We start from the raw sequence: 18,875 nt of genomic DNA, 5'->3' as shown, positions 1-18,875 counted from the left end.
TCCTTTAGGTGTAAGGTTAGATTGTTTATTTGAGATTTTTCTTGTTTCTTGAGGTAGGCTTGTATAGCTATAAACTTCCCTCTTAGAACTGCTTTTGCTGCATCCCATAGGTTTTAGATCATCGTGTATTCATTGTCATTTGTCTCTAGGTATTTTTTGACTTCCTCTTTGATTTCTTCAGGGTTCTCTTGGTTATTTAGTAACGTACTGTTTAGCCTCCATGTATTTGTGTTTTTTACATTATTTCTCTGTAATTGATTTCTAATCTCATAGCATTGTGGTCAGAAAAGATGCTTGATATGATCTCAATTTTCTTAAATTTACTGAGGCTTGATTTGTGACCCAAGATGTGATCTATCCTGGAGAATGTTCCGTGCGCACTTGAGAAGAAAGTATAATCTGCTGTTTTTGGATGGACTGTCCTATAAATATCAATTAAATCTATCTGGTCTATTGTGCCATTTAAAGCTTCTGTTTCCTTATTTATTTTCATTTTGGATGATCTGTCCATTGGTGTAAGTAAGGTGTTAAAGTCCCCCACTATTATTGTGTTACTGTCGATTTCCTCTTTTATACCTGTTAGCAGTTAACTTATGTATTGAGGTGCTCCTATGTTGGGTTCATATATATTTTTAATTGTTATATCTTCTTCTTGGATTGATCCTCTGATCATTATGTAGTGTCCTTCCTTGTCTGTTGTAACATTCTTTATTTTAAAGTCTATTTTATCTGATATGAGTATTGCTACTCCAGCTTTCTTTTGATTTCTATTTGCATGGAATATCTTTTTCCATCCCCTCACTTTCAGTCTGTATGTGTCCCTAGGTCTGAAGTGGGTCTCTTGTAGCAGCATATATATGGGTCTTGTTTTTGTATCCATTCAGCAAGCCTGTGTCTTTTGGTTGGAGCATTTAATCCATTCACGTTTAGGGTAATTATCGATATATATGTTCCTATTACCATTTTCTTAATTGCTTTGGGTTTGTTTTTGTAGGTCCTTTCCTTCTCTTGTGTTTCCCACTTAGAGAAGTTCCTTTAACATTTTTTGTAGAGCTGGTTTGGTGGTGCTGAATTCGCTTAGCTTTTGCTTGTCTGTAAAGCTTTTGATTTCTCCATTGAATATGAATGAGATCCTTGCCGGGTAGAGTAATCTTGGTTGTAGGTTCTTCCCTTTCATCACTTGAAGTATATCATACCACTCCCTTCTGGCTTGTAGAGTTTCTGCTGAGAAATCAGCTGTTAACCTTATGGGAGTTCCCTTGTATGTTATTTGTCATTTTTCCCTTGCTGCTTTTTTTTTCTTTTGGTACGCGGGCCTCCCACCGCTGTGGCCTCTCCTGCTGCGGAGCACAGGCTCCGGACGCTCAGGCCCAGCGGCCACAGCTCACGGGCCCAGCTGCTCCACGGAACGCGAGATCCTCCCGGACTGGGGCACGAACCCGTGTCCCCTGCATCGGCAGGTGGACTCTCAACCACTGTGCCACCAGGGAAGCCCTTCCTTGCTGCTTTTAATAATTTTTCTTTGTCTTTAATTTTCGCCAGTTTGTTTACTATGTGTCTTGGCGTATTTCTCCTTGGGTTTATCCTGTATGGGACTCTCTGCGCTTCCTGGACTTGGGTGGCTATTTCCTTTCCCATGTTAGGGAAGTTTTCAACTATAATCTCTTCAAATATTTTCTCTGGTCCTTTCTCTCTCTCTTCTTCTGGGACCCCTATAATGCGAATGTTGTTGCATTTAATGTTGTCCCAGCGGTCTCTTAGGTTGTCTTCATTTCTTTTCATTCTTTTTTCTTTATTCTGTTCCAGAGCAGTGAATCACACCATTCTGTCTTCCAGGTCACTTATCCGTTCTTCTGCCTCAGTTATTTTGCTATTGATTCCTTCTAGTGTAGTTTTCATTTCAGTTATTGTATTGTTCACCTCTGTTTTTTGTTCTTTAATTCTTCTAGGTCTTTGTTAAACATTTCTTGCATCTTCTCAATCTTTGCCTCCGTTCTTTTCCCGAGGTCCTGGATCATCTTCACTTTCATTATTCTGAATACTTTTTCTGGAAGGTTGCCCATCTCCACTTCATTTAGTTGTTTTTCTGGGGTTTTATCTTGTTCCTTCATCTGGTACATAGCCCTCTGCCTTTTCATCTTATCTATCTTTCTGTGAATCCAAACAAGATTTTTAATAGCATCTCTGAAAGTAGTGGAAAGACATGAGATTGTGAGCTAGAAGGAGCTGCGCTTAATTTCTTTCTCTAAGACTTAGTGGAGCAATCTTAGGTAAATTTCCTAAATTCTCTGAAATGTAGTTTCCTCTTCTGTAAAATGGAGATGAACGAAAGACATAATTATTTTTAGGATTAAATGAGACCATATATGTGAAGTGATTATCTTGATAGAGACTGGATTTTTTTTTTTTTTTTTTTTTTTTTTTTTTGCAGTATGCGGGCCTCTCACTGTTGTGGCCTCCCCCGTTGCGGAGCACAGGCTCCGGACGCGCAGGCTCCGGACGCGCAGGCTCAGCGGCCATGGCTCACGGGCCCAGCCGCTCCGCGGCATATGGGATCCTCCCAGACCGGGGCACGAACCCGTATCCCCTGCATCGGCAGGCGGACTCTCAACCACTTGCGCCACCAGGGAGGCCCGAGACTGGATTTTGAAATTTGTAAAATAGAATGAAAACAGTAACAAGATTTACAAGCAGTTCCTTCCTGATAGGAAGCGAAGATTTGGATACACATTGAGAATCCACTGCCCTCTTTTCTGGAAGAGTTGCCACTTTGTTTTTAAATTATGCAAATGTACACAAACTATCCACCAATTATTCTTTGGAGAAAAATTGAATACAGTGATAGAACTCAAATATAGTGGTTTTCCATAGAGAAATTATGTGTTTGATAATGTAAATTGAGTGTATCTTTTAGCTACCTTGAAGGGGAACCTCTCCTTTCCTCTGTGAATTTGGGCTGCCCTTTGCCTATAAATTATTGCTCACTCTTGGAGAATAGTGTAATTTTTTCCAGTTGTTTTTTATGAGGGAACCCTGAGAACTATAGGAGGGACTTCAGGCATGAACTTCATCTCATGTCGGAGAAGAAACTGTACACAGTGACAGCTGTTGGCAATTGCTGACCTTCAAATAGTAGTTTTTTTGGGGTTTTTTTTTGAGTGGCTCAAACAACAGAAATTTATTTTCTCCTGGTTCTGGAGGCCATGAGTCCAAGATCAAGGTGTTGGAAGGCTTGCTTTCTCCCGAGGCTTGTCCTTGGCTTGAGACGGCCGTCTTCTCCATGTCACACAGTAGTTTTTAAGACACAATAATCCAGAATGTACTGATGTGTTAGTCCAGGTCCTCTGAGAAGCAGAATCAAGATGGTATTAAATGTGTAAGAAATGCACTAAGGAAGATGTCTGTGAGAGAAAATGGGGAGGGAACCAAGAGAGCTGGGGCAGTCATTTTCATACTGTGGATGAAAAAGGAAAGAGAGTCAGTACAGAAGGAGGAGAATGAAGCAGGAGCCCTGGGAAGATACAGATATAGATAGATATCTGCCAATGTACTCGACCACTCCATAATCCCTTTTGTTCTGTCACTGATGAGGCTAGGCTGTACCTCCTAACTTTGATTCTGTGAGATATTCTTCTATCTATGCAACACATGTCTTTTTTGGGTTTTTTTGTTTAAGTGCATTTGACTCCTAAGAACTGCCACGTGTGGGAGAGGTAGCTAAGAGCAGAGCAACACCCCTTTCCTGATGCCAGACCGTGGATACCCGTGGGGAGAACTGGGGCAGAGGGGTCCCCTGCCTTGATGGTCTCATCAAGGTCCCTGAGAGAGACCACAAGGTGAGGAGGCCAAAGCAGCAGAATCCTACAGATCTATTCCTGACCCCTCAAGAGATAGCCCTTCTCACTAGGTCAAATTGAAAAAGTGACTTTTTGGCATTCGGAGAAATGAGTATTAAGTATTTGTTTTAGTATTAATGGACACACGGCTGAAATTTGTAACCTTAGGCTGATGAAACCCAAGCATTTGGGTTACCTAGGTAAAACGAGTGCTTCACAACCGGCCTATAATTAATGCTAGTTATTTTCTACTTCCTTTCCAAGATTCTCTGTCATTCTATAAAATGCCATGCTCCAGTGTCGATTATCTACGAATTCACTCTGATTTCTGGAGAAATCACTTCTGAGTACATAAAGAGTAACGCAAGTCTCCCTTGCTTAGGAGAATGAATTGCATTTTAGGAATTTTGCTAAGTGGCTTACATTCTCTCATTGACTTCCATTTAAAAATTACCAAATCAGGGGGCTCTAAAACATGCTGATTATAAGTATCCTTAGAAAACATTTCAGAATAAAAATAAAACCTCTTTATAAAAAGCAAGGTTTGTATAGGTCACATATTGGAGAGAAAACAAGAGTTCTCTTAGAAAAGATAGTAATTATTCACAATACTCCAAAGTATAATCCTGTGCCGTTCTCAAAATGAGTCCTCAAATAAAAATCTTAAATGTGTGCCTGATTCTGTAGGGTGTGTATTGGGGGTGGTAGGAAAAGGGAAGAAATACCTCTCCTGTTTGGGTGATTTGAATACCTTTATCTTCTCAAGCTGGTGCAAACCATTTAGTATACAGTTTCTTCCCTTTTCTCAGGCTAGGGACACAGACAAGACTGGGGAATAGCGATGTGTGTTAACCAGAGCTCTTCTGACTGCTGATGAGATAATCCTAACTTAACTTAGCTAAAGCCAAAGGACATTTATTCGTTCTTACATTTGAGTGGTTCAGGGCAGGCTCTGGCTTTAAGCTTAACTGGATTCAGGGGCTCAAACAATGGGATAAGGTTTTCTTCTTTCCCTGTCTTTGTGCCTTTCTTCTCTCTGTGGTTTGGCCTCATTTTTTTCTGCTCTAGATAGGACTCTGGGGAAATTGTCTTCAACAACTCCAGTGTCACATCTTTCAAGTTTATTATGTCCAGTAGAGAATTTCTCTCTGTCTCTCACAATATCCATAAGTCAATTTCAGGGAAGGGTTTAGATTGGCTCTGCTAGTGTTGTGTGTCCATTCTTGAATGGTTGACTATTACCAAAGAGGTGGGATATTATGATTGGCCAGTCTTGGGTATAGTCACTCTACTTTGGTAATCGTGAGGGGAAAAGGTTAGAGAAAAGGAAAAACTGTAATTAAGAGCCCCACCAGGTCATATGAAGTAGGAAAGGAATTCTCCAAAGCAAAAGGGTATGCACATTAGGAGGAGGATAGAAGAAACATACTGAGTGTTAAATGTTATAGCTCCCAGAGGGTAAGAGGTGGAATCCAATCTAGATTTTTCTACCTTTGGTCTCTCTATGTCTCAGTTTCTTGGGCTAATAACTATAATTTGCTTAAGCTGATGAGATTCTTTTCTTTAGTTCCAAACCACATGATAAAATACTTTTTTGTTTTTTCTTCCTATAGCTTTTGAACTTACTGCTCTTTCCAGACTCCTCTGCTCAGCAATATCTATACAAATTGTTAAGTTACCTTTGGACTTGAAGAGACAGTGGCATCTAAAGTTAAGATGCAAAGTCTGTGAGAAATCAATTGGGTTCTAATTTTATTTTTTGTATTTATTTGTATTTATTTTTGGCTGCGTTGGGTCTTTGTTGCTGCATGTGGACTTTCTCTAGTTGTGGTGAGCGGGAGCTACTCTTTGTTGCGGTGGGCGGGCTTCTCCTTATGGTGGCTTCTCTTGTTGTGCAGCATGGGCTTTAGGCATGAAGCCTTCAGTAGTTGTAGCACATGGGCTCAGCAGTTGTGGTGCATGGGCTTAGTTGCTCCGTGGCATGTGGGATCTTCCCGGACCAGGGCTCGAACCCATGTCCCCTGCATTGGCAGGCAGATTCTTATACTCTGCGCCACCAGATAAGTCCCTGGTTTAAAATTTTAAAGCCCTAATCAAGTTTCTTCAACTTTCCTTCTGCTTTGACCAAAGGCTACTTAGAAAAGATGCAAGAACAAAGGCAATGACAGGAAGTACGTGGATGCTATGCTGTATGTGAACATTTTACCAAATTTATAGATTTCAGGCTTTCTCTTAAGTGAATTTCTGAAAATCATAGCATTCCTGTACCAGCCAAGAAAGTTTTCTTTATAGACGCATAGAAATCCACACTGTAGCAAGTATTGTTCTTACAGATGGAGTGGGTAGCTTCCTAGGTTAGTGTTTACCAAATGCCAGAGTTGGGACTGATTGTGTCAGGATCACCAAGGGATCTTATTAACAATACAGATACTTTGGCCCCATTACAGACCTACTGAGTCAGAGTATTCTGGGCAGAGCCTAGAAATTTGTATTTTGAAGAAGCTCCCTTTGTTGATTGCAAGGTGTAGTCAAATTTTAGAACTACTGCTAGATGTCTGGAAGACTCCATGACCCTAAATATTTTGCCTGTCGTCCTACCACAATGCCTGAAATTCTCATGTTACACTTAAATATTGAAGATTACAATTGACATGCAAATGTTATCAGTGTGTTTTAATCAGGGCTCCTTCAGTTGTCAGTGATAGAAACCTAACTTAGAGCAAATTGGCTGACACAACTGAGAAGAGGAAGGAGAGGTTTTTCAGTCATGGCTTGCTTCAGTGACTCAAATGATGTCATCAAGGACTGGGTCTTTCCTAGCTCTTGGACAGCTCTCTCCATGTAATGGGGAAGAAGGCTGTTGTCAGGCCATGATTCACAACGTGGATGGGGGGTGGGGGAGGGAAGAGAGAGAGAGAAATTGTCTAATAGCTCAGCATGAGAGTTCCCAAGAATCTTTGGCCAGCCAGAGGTCACATGCTTATTTATCACTGAGTGGGAAAAGGGGTGTGGTCAGCCTCATCTGGACCATCTTGAATAGGTTCTCTTTAGGAAAGAGGGGTTTTGTCACCAAATAAAGATGAATGTGATGCTGGGAAGTCAAAATAAGAGATGAATGCTACAGTATGGTATGATAGGGGCAAGGAACTCATGAGCATGGACCAGTGGTTCAAAGTATAGTCTAGAGACCGCTTAGAGTCTCTAAAACAGTTTCAGGGAGTCCACATTATTTTTCATAAAAATTATGTTATTTATGTTAACATATGGTGGGTTTATTACGGTTATTTAAAAATGAATAAATAAATATGTAAAAGTTTGATAATTTCTTTAAAGCAGTAAATATTGATAAATATAGCCACATAAACAAAAGATCTTTGGGGTCTCCAACAATTTTTAGGAGTGTATAGAGGTCCTGAGACCAAAAAGCTTGAGAACTGCTGGCATATGCTGAAATTAGCTAATCAACACTTTTGCTATGTAGTGGCTTTACTCACTAGGGTTAATCTGGGATGTGCAAAAACATCGCTAAAAGTTCTCTGTGCATAAAAATCTAGGACTGAAAGTTCCATTTGATGGATTAAGAAAATCCGTGGGAATGAGTAAGATATAAAGTACTCATCTGCACACCTAAAAACACAGAGTGTCCTCTGATTATTCCTTTACCATTATAAGTACTTGTACAAATTAGGGTTGTTTAGAGATGTTTAAAAGGTATGATTGCGTTTACAGTCATTTTCAAAAGAATAGCAGGACAAATTAATAAGTAAAATATCAGAGTAGGCAGTTGCATGGGAAAGTTAGAAGAAGAAAGAAATATTACATGATAAAATGGCTTCTGGACTTCCCTTGTGGTGCAGTGGTTAAGAATCCACCTGCCAATGCAGGGGAGACGGGTTCGAGCCATGGTCTGGGAAGATCCCGCATGCCGCGGAGCAACTAAGCCCATGCACCACGACTACTGAGCCTGCGCTCTAGGGCCCAAAAGCCACAATTACCGAGCCCGTGTGCTACAACTACTGAAGCCTGTGTGCCTAAAGCCTGTGCTCCGCAACAAGAGAAGCCACCACAATGAGAAGCCCACACACCGCAACGAAGAATAGCCCTGTTGGCTGCAACTAGAGAAAGCCCGGGTGCAGCAATGAAGACCCAATGCAGCCAAAAAATAAAATAAAATGAATAAAATTTATTTTTAAAAAAATAAGGGAGTTACCTTTAAAAAAATGGCTTCTAAGAAAAATGAGTGTATCATTCCAACCAAAAGACATATATGAATATTCACAGAAGTTTTATTCATATATAGCCAAAATTTGGGAAAAAAATCAAATGTCCACCAATAGCAGAAAGGCTAAACTTTGGTATATTCATGAAATGAAATACCATACAACAACAAAGAACAGAATACTGCAGGATGTAAGCATCTGGATGAACCTCACAGCTATAATGATGAGTGGAAGAAGCCAGGCACAAAAGAGTACATACTGTGTGATTCCATTTGTATAAATATCAAGAACAGGCAACACTAATCTACAATGATGACAGAAATCAGATTATTGAATACTTCTGGGGGAGGGGTGTATTAGATATCTATTCCTGTGTATCAAATTACCCAAAATCTTAATGGCATAAAACAACAAAAACCATTTATTATCTCACATAAATTTCTCTGGGTCAGGGATCTGGGAACAGCTTATCTGGGTGGTTCTGATTCGGGGTCTCTCATGAGACTGTAGTCAAGATGTCAACCAGGCTGCAGTTACCTGAATGTATTATGCTTTAATAACATTTTTTTTTAAAGCAATGACCTTCCTACACATGCTGCTAGACTGTAAGCTCTGTCTTCGTCACCACTTTTGTGCACCTGGCACAGCCTAGCACATAATAGGTGCCCTGTATCAAGTTAGCCTCTTTTGGTTGCAAGTGAAAGAAAATCAAATCAGGGAGTTCCCTGGTGGTCCAGTGGTTAAGACTCTGAGCTTCCACTGCAGGGTGTGCAGGTTTGATCCCCAGTGGGGGAACTAAGATCCTGCATTTCATGTGGTGTGGCCAAAAAAAGAAAACCCAAATCAAACTGACTTAAACCAAGATTAATTTGCTCAGTGTGCTGGTTAATTTTGTGCCATCTAGACTGGGCCATGAGGTGCCCAGATATTTGGTCATTTTTCTGGGTGTTTCTGTGAGGGTGTTTTTGGATGAGATTAACATTTAAATTGGTAGACTGAGTCAAGCAGATTGCCTTCCCTAATGTGAGTGGGTCCCATCCAATCAATTGAAGGCCTGGATAGAACAAAAAGGGTGAACACCGCCCAGGGAACAGAGAATTCTTTCCTGCCCGCCTTCCAACTGGGACAAGGCCTTTTTCCCTGCCTTTGGACTAGAACTGAAACATGAGCTTTTCCTGGGTCTTGAGCCAGCCAGCCCTTGACAGGAATTATACCACTGGCTCTCCTGGTTCTCAGGCCTTCAGACTTGGACTAGAACTAAATCACTCTCCTGGGTCTCCAGATTGCCAATTCACCCTGCAGATCATGGGACTTGTCCTCCTCCATAATGAGCCAATTCCTTACAATAAATCTCTTTGGTTCCTATTGGTTCTGTTTCTCAGGAGAACTTTGATCAATATACTCAGTAACTGAAAAATCCTCAGGTTAGACTGGCATCAGGTGAGAACTGAGTCCAAAATAAAAATTTCACTGAGGACATATTTCTTTCTCTCTCCACAGTGTTGCCTTCATATTCAAGCTCTTTATGGTGTTCCTCAGAGCTCCAGACTCTCCCATCATGGAAGTGAAATGGCTGCATATGCTTCCATTTTTACACCATACCTTGAGGGAAAAGAAAGCATGTCTCTGGTAGCTCCTATACCTGGGAGTCACTCTTTCTCATATTGGAACAAATTGGATTAATTGCTTACTTTTTTTTTTTTAACGTCTTTATTGGAGTATTGCTTTAACATGGTGTGTTAGTTTCTGCTGTACAAAAAAGTGAATTAGCTATAAGTATACATATATCCCCATATCCCCTCCCTCTTGAGCCTCCCTCCAACCCTCCCTATCCCACCCCTCTAGGTCATCACAAAGCATCAAGCTGATCTCCCTGTGCTATGCAGCAGCTTCCCACTAGCCATCCATTTTACATTTGGTAATGTATATATGTCCATGCCACTCTCTCACTTCGTCCCAGCTTACCCTTCCCCCACTGTGTCCTCAGGTCTGTTCTCTACATCTGTGTTTTTATTCCTGCCCTGCCACTAGGTTCATCAGTACCGTTTTTTTGGATTCCATACATATGTGTTAGCATATGGTATTTGTTTTTCTCTTTCTGACTGACTTCTCTCTGTATGACAGACTCTAGGACCATCCACCTCATTACAAATAACTTAATTTTGTTTCTTTTAATGGCTGAGTAATATTCCATTACATATATGTGCCACATCTTCTTTATCCATTCATCTCTCATGGGCATTTAGGTTGCTTCCATGTCCTGTAATGGCTACTGTAAATAGTGCTGCAATGAACATTATGGTACATGACTCTTTTTGAATTATGGTTTTCTCAGGGTATATGCCCAGTAGTGGGATTGCTGGGTCATATGGTAATTCTATTTTTAGTTTTTTAAGGAACCTCCATACTGTTCTCCATAGTGGCTGTATCAATTTACATTCCCACCAACAGTGCAAGAAGGTTCCCTTTTCTCCACAGCCTCTCCAGCATTTATTGTTTCTAGATTTTTTGATGATGGCCATTCTGACCAGTGAAGTGATACTTCATTGTGGTTTTGATTTGCATTTCTCTAATGATTAGTGATGTTGAGCATTGTTTCATGCGTTTGTTGGCGATCTGTATGTCTTCTTCGGAGAAATGTCTGTTTAGGTTTTGTGCCCATTTTTGGATTGGGTTTTTTGATTTTTTGATATTGAGCTGCATGGGCTGCTTGTATATTTTGGAGATTAATCCTTTGTCTGTTTCTTCATTTGCAAATATTTTCTCCCATTCTCAGGGTTGTCTTTTCATCTTTTTCATGGTTTCCTTTGCTGTGCAAAAGCTTTTGAGTTACATTAGGTCCCATTTGTTTATTTTTGTTTTCATTTCCATTTCTCTAGGAGGTGGGTCAAAAAGGATCTTGCTGTGATTAATGTAATAGAGTGTTCTGCCTATGTTTTCCTCTAAGAGTTTTATAGTATCTTGCCTTACATTTAGGTATTTAATCCATTTTGAGTTTATTTTTGTGTATGGTGTTAGGAAGTGTTCTAATTTCATTCTTTTACATGTAGCTGTCCAGTTTTCCCAGCACCACTTATTGAAGAGACTGTCTTTTCTCCGTTGTATATTCTTTCCTCCTCTGTCAAAGATAAGTTGACCATATGTGCGTGGGTTTACCTCTGGGCTTTGTATCCTGTTCCATTGATCTATATTTCTCTTTTTGTGCCAGTACCATACTGTCTTGATTACTGTATCTTTGTAGTATAGTCTGAAGTCATGTAGCCTGATTCCTCCAGCTCTGTTTTTCTCTCTCAGGATTGCTTTGGCTATTCGGGGTCTTTTGTGTTTCCATACAAACTGTAAAATTTCTTGTTCTAGTTCTGTGAAAAATGCCATTGGTATTTTGATAGGGATTGCATTGAATCTGTAGATTGCTTTGGGTAGTACAGTCATTTTCACAATGTTGATTCTTCCAATCCAAGAATATGGTATATCTTTCCATCTGTTTGTATTGTCTTTGATTTCTTTCCTCAGTGTCTTATAGTTTTCTGCATACAGGTCTTTTGTCTCCTTAGGTAGGTTTATTCCTAGGTATTTTATTCTTTTTGTCAATTGCTTACTTTTGAACCAATCACTATGAGCAGGTGGAGAGACCGTATTGATTGACTCATGTCCATCAAGGACCACCCCTGGAGCTGTGTTCTTGTGCATCAGAAAGGGGCAAGTATCTATCTCAGAAAAGCAAAATGTTTTTTAGATCTCTGAGTTTGGTTTCATTGGGCAGAATTGATCCCTTGGCTGTTCTAGCTGCAAGAAAGCCTGGGTAATTTAGTATAGTTAGCTGAATTCTGATAGGAGGAAGGGGAAATACATTTTGGGTGGACAACTAGTGGTATCTTTTATACCAACAACAAAGAGTGGGATTATCATACTTGGTTCAGAGAAAGCATCATTCATCCCTTAGGTTTGGGGAGGGGCCCACCTTCTCTCAGCATATTTGCCTCCTTTGACAGATAACACTTTTCAAATGTTCTCCTTAAATGTGAATTGATACTTCTCCATCAAGAAGTGGGTCTATGTTCCCTTCCTGGAATCTGAGAGGACTCGTGTATGATTCAGGTGAGAAGTGATATTTGTGACTTTCAAGGCTAGGTTAGAAAAGGCAATACAGCTTCTGCATAGCTCTTGATCTCTTGGGAGATGTGCCTTTGGAATTCTGAGTCCCAAAAAGAAGTCTGGCTACCCTGAAGTCATCATGCTTGGGAGCCCATGGGAGGGACCACATAGAAATAGAAAGAGATGCTTGAAGGGCTCCATCACTTAAGCCCCCATGGTCTTCGAGTCTTCCTAGTCCAGGTATCAGACATATGATTGAAGAAGCTTTTGAGATGACCCCAGCTGTAGCTACTATCTGACTGCAGCCTCATGAGAGACTCTGAGCTAGAACTTCCCAGCCAAGTTACTTCCAAATTCCTGAACCACAGAAAACATGAGAGAATAAAAGATTATTGTTTTGGAGTAATTTACATGCAGCAATAGATAACTACTATACTTCTCCAGAGTATTAGATTCTACAAGCTAAGGATGAAGGAGAGAATGACTACTGAGTAACAAATGGTGTTTGTTCGACTCATAAGTAGTAAAGGTGTTGAAGCAACAATTCAATGCATATAAAAATAAAAACTCAAGGCTATATTTCAAAGCACTATTTACAATAATAAAAAGTTGGAGACAACCTAAATGTCCAAAACTATAAAGTTGTTTAAATAAATTATGATTCTTGCACACTTTAAATGTAATATGTCTATAAACTGACTATAAAAATCAAGGTTTGAAGAATATTCAATGTCATGGGCATATGTTCTTGATATAATAATGTTAAGGCGAAAATAGTAGGAATAAAAATTGAACACTATATTTTAAAAGGGTGAATTTTATAGTATGTAAATTATCTCAGAAAAAAATTGTATGAGAAAAAATTGAACATACACATAAAAATATATATGAACAGAAAAAAAGGCTAAAAGGGAATATATTAAAATGTTATGAGTAATTATCTTTGGAAGCTGAAATTCTCCATAATATTTAATACCATTATTTGTAGCTTTCTCACACAATGAATAAGGTTGAAGTGCAATAAAAAAGTGAGAAAACTGGAAAAAGGTGTAAAGTTGAAAATGATTTAAATTCACATTGAATTTTTAAAAGCTTGGTCAAGAAAGAGCAGGATCATATGGTAGTTCTATTTTTAATTTTTGAGGATGCTCCATACTGATTTCCATAATGGCTGTACCAATTTACATTCCCAAAATTGTATAAGGATTCACTTTTCTCCACATCCTCACCAACACTTATTTTCTGACTTTTTGATAGGAGTCATTCTAACAGATATGAGGTGATATCTGTGTGGTTTTGATTTGCAGTTCCCTGTTGATTATTGATACTGAGCACCTTTTTGGATGTCTTCTTTAGAAAATGCAATTCTACTTCTGGGTATATGTCCAAAGGAAACAAAATCTAACTCTTGAAAAAGATATCTGCACTCCCACGTTCATTGCAGCATTATTCACAATAGCCAAGAAATGGAAAGAACCTATGTGTCCACACAATGATAAAGAAAATGTGGTATATGTATACAGTGGAACATTATTCAGCATTAAAAAAGAAGGAAATTCTGCCATTTGCAACAACATGGATGAAATTGGAAGACAGTATGCTAAGTGAAATAAGCCAGACACAGAAAGATAAATACTGCATGATCTCACTTACATGTAATATCTAAAAAAGTCAAACTCATAGAAACAAAGAGTAGAAGGGTGGTTACTATGGGATGGGGTGGATGGAGTGGAAGAAATGGGGAGATGTTGATCAAAGTGTACAAACTTTCAGTTATAAGATGAGTAAGTTTTGGAGACCTAATATACAGCCTGGTGACTATAGTTAATAATACTGTATACTGTTAATGTATTGTTAATGTATTGTATACTTGAAATTTTCTGAGTAGATCTTAAGTATTCTCAACATACATGAAAAATGGTAACTATACACGATGATGGATGTGTTAATTAGCTTGATTGTGGTGATCATTTCACAATGTGTCTGTATATCAAAACACCACATTGTACACTATAAATGTATATATACATACGATACCATATATTTTATATAAATAAATAAATAAATAAATAGTCTTTATTTGCGAATTATACCTTATTAAAGCTAGGAGTAAAAAAAGAAAAAAAACCACATTGTTTTCACAATGATGGCAGAAGTGGTTGTGGTTTTGGGTGGGGTGGAGGGTGGGGTGGGGTGTGTATGCAGCATTTGGGGAAGGAAAGGAAGAACTATTGATTGAGCCACTGTGTGGTTCTTATGTGGGGACAGCGTGGGGAAGGGGCTGGTGACGTGTTCTAGAGAGAGAAGGTACATCTGTGGTGAGATGGGGGAATGCAGTGTGTATAAGTTGTAGATTGACCCACGTGGGTGTAAAGTGCACTGGAGTGTACTGAGTAGGTGTAAGTAAATCCTTAGACACATGACTGACATACAGCAGTCCAAAACCTCATCAGCAGGAGAACACAAACACGGAGTGAAACTGAGCATCCCAACTAAATATAGAAGAATCTCTATCCTTGACTAAAATTTCCAAAAATTGTACTCACACTGACAGTTGCTACTATGTCTCAATTTCCCAGGCTGTGTAATAAAAGAGAACTGTACTTCTTGTTTTCTACCTACCTCAGAGAATTGCTACGGACTTAAAAAAATCTAAAGTTTTCCATGTCATTGGCACTGTGTAAAATAACTGCCAGCATCGAAAACTCTTCCCCAGTTTCTTCTAACTGGAAAATGCTAAATTTTTACATATCTTACAATGTTCCCTATCATTAGTGGCCTTCAGACTAATTACACGGCAAAAAGTAATGTTGAGCTAGCCACGACCACGAGCAAATGTCACACAGTCCTCAACCTCTGTAGGTTATAATCTTGTGGAAATTTACCTTTTCATCTTTATCTTTGAGTTGTATGAACATTCACTTCCGTCTGACTAATTTAATCACTCTCCCGAACATGCTTCCCTCCAGGTCTTGCTCATTCTGGAATGTCGGCCGGCTGTCTTGCCTGCCTAACCAAACATTATTCTTCCTTTGAGGCCAGATTTAATTCCACCATCCCATAAACTGTTTCTTACCCTCAGGCCCATGGTGAGCTCCTCTTGTTTGGAACTTGATCACATGATCTTCACCACATTATTTTTGACTTACTTTCGTGATGGTTCTTAGTCTAGTGCAGGTTATGAATTGATCTCTCTCTCTCTGGTAACATTTTTTGAGTACTTAGTATGTGCTAATCCTTTGTGTTCAATAAGATTGAAAACATTATTATCCCCATTTTAGAGATGAGAAAACCGAAGCTTTTTAACTTGCCAAGTGTCAATTTGAAACCGTGTGGTTAAGTGCCCAGCTGCAAATCTGGGGTTCTGTTATTATAGAGGAAGAGCAGAACAGATATTGGGGACATCTAGCAGTCTCTGTCATAGAGAGATGTGAGAGAAATGTAAAATGGTCATCTAATAAATGGAAGATTGTGATAAGTGCTACGAAGCAGAAAGGATTGTATAAAGAGCTCATGCCAGGGCTTAGCAGTGGGAAGTCATAGAGAAAGAACTAGAAGTGGGCCTTGAAGATAGGTGCATTAGTTATTCTATTGCTATGTAACAAATTACCTCACAACGCCCATTTATTTTTTTATTTTTTATATCCATTTATTTATTTATTTTTGGCTGCGTTGGGTCTTTGGCTGCTTCGTTGGGTCTTTCTCTAGCTGTGATGAGCGGGGGCTACTCTTTGTTGTGGTGCTCAGGCTTCTCATTGAGGTGGCTTCTCTTGTTGGAGAGCATGGGCTGTAGTCGAGCGGGCTTCAGTAGTTGTGGCTTGTGGGCTCTAGAGCGCAGACTCAGTAGTTGTAGCACACGGGCTTAGTTGCTCCGTGGCATGTGGGATCTTCCCGGACCAGGGCTCGAACCCATGTCCCCTGAATTGGCAGGCGGATTCTTAACCACTGTGCCACCAGGGAAGCCCAAAACGCCCATTTATTATCTCAAAATTGTATACGTCCAAAGTCCTGTGTGGTGTGGCTGGATTCTCTGCTCAGCATCACAAGGGTGTAATCAAGGCGCCAACTGGACTGAGTTCTCATCTGGAAGCTTTGGGGCAAATCTGTTACCAAGATCATTCTTCTTGTTGGCAGAATTCAGTTCCTTGCGGCTGTGGGAATGAGGTCCATGTTTTCCTGCTGTCTGTCAGCCAGGGCCAGGCTTAGCTCCTAGAAGCTGCCTGCATTCCTTGATATGTGGCCTCTTGCATCTTTAATCCAGCAATAGCTTGTCAAATCCTTCTTGTGCTTCTAATTTTTAATTTCCTCTTCTGTAACCAGCTGGAGAAAATTCTCTGCTGTAAGGGGGCTAATGCAATTAGGCAAGGCCTGCCTCGATAACCTCCCTATCTTAAATTCAACTGTACTGTATAATGTCATCTAATCATGGGAGTAAAATCTATTATAGTTGTAGTCCTGGGGATTATACCAGGGGCCGTAAATCTAGGGGGGACATCTTAGAATTTTACCTACCAGAGTAGATAAGACATAGACAAGCAGAGAGAACTTTCTAGGTGGGAAAGAAATGCAGGCAAAACTCAAAAGTGAAACTCCACCACAGATTTTTGGATATTAGAATATGTCTGTTTGTGACTGCTCCAATAATAATAATAGCTTCCTTTTATTGAGGTCCCCTTAGTGTTTACACAAATTCATTCACCAATCCATATATCAGCTCTATGAGGGTGGTATCATTTCACTTTTACAAAGAAAGAAATTCAGGCAGAGAGAAGAAAAGCTACTCACCTGAGTTCTATCCCAATCAAGTTGTAAAGCTGGGATTACGGCTTGAGCTCTGGATGACTTCCGAGTTTGTGCTCTTTGCATTGTGTAACCCACCTGACCGTGGGTCTGGATGGGAAAGCAGAAGGCAGTAATGTTGGTCTGAGCCCAGTCTGTGGAGGTATTGACGTTAAAATGTATCAAAATGTGTTAACAGGTGCCGTGGAAGATTTTAGAGGGTGCATGTGAATTGTGGGGGAGGAAGGGGACAGAAGTGGATATGGATGTGGATGGAGGGGAACACATGGACTGGATATGCAATATGGTATTTTAGGGAGGTTAACATGGCCAGTCAGGAGGAGCCTGGATTACAAGATTGTAGGCAGGGATGATATGTTACAGTTGACAACTACATGATCGAGCCTCTGAATCTTGCTGCCAACTTGCAGGAAATTCACAGGACAGAAGAACGTGTTAAAATGCACATAAGTATACAATCAGCAAAGTGGAGGCAGCGTGAGAATTATAGAAAACAAATCATATACAGTTCCATCACCCCAATATTATTATTACTAATGTGAAATAGTGAACAGAGAAAAAAGCTTTGGTAGCTATGGTAGGACTAGAGAAAAATTTTAATAGATTTGATAAGAAACTCCATAAGGAATGGAAGTTCCTAGGGAGCTGTTTAGTAATTAAGGCAGTCATGGTCAGACCTATGTTACCAGTTATATAACTAGGGTCAGGTTCATGGGTGTGCAATCAGTGTAGTTACACAGGGCCCTGCACTCAGAACTTCACATCTGGGGTCAAATGCTCTGCAATCATTGTCTGTATTCTTTTTTTTTTTTTTTTTTTTTTTTTTTTTTTTTTTTTTTGCGGTATGCGGGCCTCCCACCGCTGTGGCCTCCCCCGTCGCGGAGCACAGGCTCCGGACGCGCAGGCCCAGCGGCCATGGCTCACGGGCCCAGCCGCTCCGCGGCATATGGGATCCTCCCAGACCGGGGCACGAACCCGTATCCCCTGCATCGGCAGGCGGACTCTCAACCACTTGCGCCACCAGGGAGGCCCTGTCTGTATTCTTAATAATTTTATCTTTGAGTTTGTATTTTAGGAGAAGTCCAATGGGACAACTGGAACCGGCACTGGGGGCTTGGAACCTCAGCTTCTACATGGTCCTCCCTTCTACCACCTCTCTTGGATGGGTTTTCAGCTGCTTGCTCTCCCAACCTCTGGCCCCCTGACCTCATCCAGCCTCCCCTGCCCTTGTCCAGTGACCACTTTAACCCTCTACTCTACCTTGGGCGGGGCTCTGTGTGTGCCACCGATAGTATCTAGGGATTAGGCAAAGAGGTGGTCATTCTCAACCCAAGGTATCAATGCCACTGCACTTTTTTGCGCTTGACTTGGTGGAGGTGAGTCTCTTGCCTTCCTTAGTCCAGTTATTGAGAGAGTCTCAGTGTGGAGGTTGTAATACCTTTGGAGGTCACCCATTTGCTGTGGGTCGGGGAGGCAGGCCTGTGGTAAGGGGAGATGCCTGGTTTGGCCTCCTGTCCCTTGCTGGGAATAGTATGTCAGTCCAGCGGCTAGCAGGAGGGGGCTTCAGGCAGCCAGTGGGTTGCATGGGCCCCCAATTTCCTATGGGGGGATCTGTATTTATCCCAAAGGCATCTCCCTGCCCAACAGTGTGACATTAGATAGCAAATAAAAAATACTGTGACAGATTGAGAACCCATAGAAAGGAGTAAGCTTTACATTTTAGTATCTTTTTTTTTTTTTTTTTGCGGTACGCGGGCCTCTCACTGTTGTGGCCTCTCCCGTTGCGGAGCACAGGCTCCGGACGCACAAGCTCAGCGGCCATGGCTCACGGGCCCAGCCGCTCCATGGCACGTGGGATCTTCCCAGACCGGGGCACGAACCCGCATCCCCTGCATCGGCAGGTGGACTCTCAACCACTGCGCCA

The sequence above is a fragment of the Mesoplodon densirostris genome, chromosome 1, assembly GCF_025265405.1.
Source record: "Mesoplodon densirostris isolate mMesDen1 chromosome 1, mMesDen1 primary haplotype, whole genome shotgun sequence".
NCBI lineage: Eukaryota > Metazoa > Chordata > Mammalia > Artiodactyla > Ziphiidae > Mesoplodon > Mesoplodon densirostris.
This window is presented reverse-complemented; position numbering follows the sequence as displayed.